We start from the raw sequence: 4,210 nt of genomic DNA on the forward strand, positions 1-4,210 counted from the left end.
GAGGAAAAGTGATAGATGATGCTGGACGTTCTCCAGCCAGGAAATGAGGTGGGATCTATGTGATTTGCTGCAGCTTCTAATGCACATTGTGAGAAGCTCACAGTGTGCAGTGACATCAGAGTGAGCCATTTCAGTCCAGGAGAGGAGCCGATACAACTGTGCAAGAACGAACCTGCTGGGTTTTTTGCCGCTACTTTTTCTTCATACTGGATTTTCAAAATAACAAATGCAATTATATAGAAGTTGGATGAATTATTTAGCGCTGCGTAATACCCTAATAGTTACATTTATTTTTCATGGGTCCATACATCCCAAAAAGAGGGACAACTGAGGAGGAACCAGAAAAAGAGGAATTTATTTCAAAAAGATGCTTCACCAGCAGGGGTGGACTGACAACTCATGGGGCCCCCGGGCAATAGGGGATCATGGGGCCCCTGTGTCCTTGCCCACACTCAAACCACACCCAAAAAAGCCTATGAAAGGTACCAGGAACATCTCATGGGGCCCCCTACGGACCCCGGGCCCTTGGGCTGTGCCCGAGTGCTCGAATGGTCAGTCCGCCCCGATCACCAGTCTAAGGCCACATTCAAATTAGTGTAGCATGTGTAGGCGCCGAAATTGGCACAATTTGTGTGTGTTCCTGAAATGCGTGAACAATGCATGATATTCTTCATGCAGTGCTATTCGTTAATGATGGTACCCCAAATGTGCCAAGCAAAAAATGCATTGGGAATGTCTGATAAATGTGAAATGATGCACGGTAAAAAAAAATGCGCAAATCTCGAAGTTCAAAAAAAAGTGGATGAGCTTCTATGCCGCATTTCTCAGATGTTGGGCAGCCCATTGAAATGGACAAGCTGTCCTACTAACAAAACATGTCCAACAAAATGCACGTATACGCACTGCCTGATGTTGTGATACATTAGTGTGAAAGGGGCTAAATGTCATCCAGTAGGGAACATGAGTCAAACACAAGGCCAGAGGACTGAATATGGCCCCCCAGGCCATTTCATGTGGCCCTCGCACCTCTCCTGCAGCACTCCCTTCTTCTCCACCCTTCTCTCAGTAGTCAGCAATAGAGAGAAGGACAGAACTCCTCCACCAGATCCTGCTCTTCTCCATGCAGCTGCGAAGAGGCTAGTCTCTGCCCCCTTCTCAGCAGCAGAGAGGAGGACAGTACTCCTCCACCAGATTCTGCTCTTCTTCATGCAGCTGCGGAGTTGCTCGTCTCTGCACCAGCCCCTCCTCCCCCCATCTCAGCAGTCAGCAGCAGAGAGAAGGAATGAACTCTTCCTGCAGATGCTGCACCTCTCTGCAGCCACAGCACCCCCCTCATCTCCACCCCCACCTTGTCTCAAAAGTAAGCAGTAGAGAGGAGGACAGAATTCCTCCACCAGATCCTGCTCTTCTCCATGCAGCTACAGAAAGGCTCATCTCTGTACCAGCCCCTCCTCTCAGCAGTCAGCAGCAGAGAGAAGGACAGAACTCTTCCTGCAGATCCTGCACCTCTTTGTGCAGCCATAGCACCCCCCTCGTCTCCACCCCCACCTTGTCTCAAAAGTAAGCAGTAAAGAAGAGGACAGAATTCCTCCCCCAGATCCTGCTCTTCTCCATGCAGCTGCGGAAAGGCTCATCTCTGTACCAGCCCCCTCCCTCCTCTCAGCAGTCAGCAGCAGAGAGGAAGACAGAACTCCTACAGATCCTACACCTCTCTGCAGCCTCAGCACCCCCTTCCCTCCACCTCCCCTTCTCTTAGCGTTCGACAAACTCCAACAGCTGATTACAGCCCTCCTCTGGTCCTCCTCCAGACCCTGCACTTTTTGCTTTCCAGCTCCACCCACAGCTTCTTCCCAGCAGCAGCACAAGGTAAGGGGTGTGTGCTGTAATGTAAGCAGGGGCGGACTTACCATTTGGAAACTCGGACACTGCCCGAGGGCCCGGGTCAGTAGGGGGCCCCATGAGATGCCCCTGGTACCTTTTTCATAGGCTTTTTTGAGTTTGGGCAAGGACACAGGGGCCCCATGATCCCCTATTGTCCGGGGGCCCCATGAGTTGTCAGTCCGCCCCTGAATGTAAGGGAGAGTGGGGGACTCTTGACCTTTGAAGAAGGATCTCCACTGTCAAACAGGAAAGACAGCCTGTCAGCAGGGAAGGAGCCAGCCCAGCGTATGGCCTAAAAGCAGCTGCAACCCATTAAGCTACAGAAACAGGACCGTGTGAGTACTTCTACACCCCCTGGGCCAAAGAAGGGAGAGGGCGGTCAGGTGCAATACCCAACTAGTTCTCATCTGGGACTACTTCATTATAGATCTTGGAATCCCTTGCTCAGGGACACCCTCAGGACAGCTGATGGATGAGGAGATTTTCATCTGGGGTCTCAGGAGGTTCACCAAAGTGGACCCAGTGATCCTTACAGAGATTGCTTGCTGATTTTTGTCCATTTTTGTTGAGTTCATCCTTTAAAGTTGTACAGTTCCTTTGGGCATCCCATATACCCCTGAACCCCAACTCCAGGTTGCTAACCCCTAATAAAAACAACAAAACCAAGCTCAAGGACTGTTTTACGGACTTTGCATGAGAGTGCTGGAAAATGTGTGTTGCCTGGCTGTGCAGAGCTTAGAGGGGACCCAAAAACTCAGTGACCCTCCAGAGGGTTGCGCTACAGAAGTATGATATCCTGGTGGTGAGAGTAATCAGAAAGGTAGAGATAAGGTCACGAGAGGAGTATTTTAGGCTTTTAGGAGGTCATGTTGGAGGCAGTGGTGTATTTAGGTGTTGTGCTGCCAAAGGCAACACAAAAAGAGACTCACCATCACAGCGCTCTGGAATCCCGGCTCCCTTCCCAAAGTCTCATGGCCACTCACTGTGCTCCTTCCCCTGCCATCCAGCTCCAATGCCCTTTGGAGCCTCCTCGGCGTTAAGCAGGACAACCAGCGTCCCTTTTCCTGGGGGGGTGGTGCCCCGCCCCTGAAAAATGCCGCCCAAGGCAAATGCCTTGTTTGCCTTGCAGCAAATACACCCCTGGTAGGAGGTATGACATCCTGGTGGTGAGAGTAATCGGAAAGGTAGAGAGGTTAGGAGAGGAGTATTTTAGGCTTTTAGGAGGTCATGTTGGAGGCAGTGGTGTATTTAGGTGTCGTGCTGCCAAAGGCAACACAAAAAAGAGACTCACCATCACAGCGCTCCTGAATCCTGGCTCCCTTCCCAAAGTCTCATGGCCACTCACTGTGCTGCTTCCCCTGCCACCCAGCCCCAATGCCCCTTGGAGCCTCCTCGGCATGAAGCAGGACAACCAGCGTCCCTTCTCCTGGGGGGGTGGTGCCCCGCCCCTGAAAAATGCCGCCCAAGGCAAATGCCTTGTTTGCCTTGCAGCAAATACACCCCTGGTAGGAGGTACAATATCCTGGTGGTGAGAATAATCAGAAAGGTAGAGATAAGGTCACGAGAGGAGTATTTTAGGCTTTTAGGAGGTCATGTTGGAGGCAGTGGTGTATTTAGGTGTCGTGCTGCCAAAGGCAACACAAAAAAGAGACTCACCATCACAGCGCTCTGGAATCCCGGCTCCCTTCCCAAAGTCTCATGGCCACTCACTGTGCTCCTTCCCCTGCCACCCAGCCCCAATGCCCTTTGGAGCCTCCTCGGCGTTAAGCAGGACAACCAGCGTCCCTTCTCCTGGGGGGGTGGTGCCCTGCCCCTGAAAAATGCCGCCCAAGGCAAATGCCTTGTTTGCCTTGCAGCAAATACACCCCTGGTAGGAGGTATGATATCCTGGTGGTGAGAGTAATCGGAAAGGTAGAGAGGTTAGGAGAGGAGTATTTTAGGCCTTCAAGAGGTCTTGTTGGAGGCATGATATCTTGGTGGTGGGAATAATCAGAAAGGTAAAGAGATGGCCAGGAGTAGAGTATGTTCTCCCTCATAGAGGGTCACGTTGAAGGTGTGATATTTCAGTGGTGAGTGTAATCAGAAAGGTAGAGAGAAGAGTAATCTAGGTCTTATGAAGGTTATGTTGGATGTGGTGATATCCCAGAGATAAATGTAGTAAATGTTATCAGAAAAAGTAGAGAGGAGGTCAAGAGCAGAGTATGTTCCACCTTATGATTGTTATGTTGGATGTGTGATATCCCAGGTGATGAGAGTAATTAGAAAGGTAGATAAAAGAGGGTATCTTCTTAGTATCCAAACTGCATTACTAACATTTGAAGTAGCAAGG

Source organism: Staurois parvus, unplaced genomic scaffold, assembly GCF_062004578.1.
Source record: "Staurois parvus isolate SC_StPar_1 unplaced genomic scaffold, SC_StPar_1.0 ptg000095l, whole genome shotgun sequence".
NCBI classification, from domain to species: Eukaryota; Metazoa; Chordata; class Amphibia; order Anura; family Ranidae; genus Staurois; species Staurois parvus.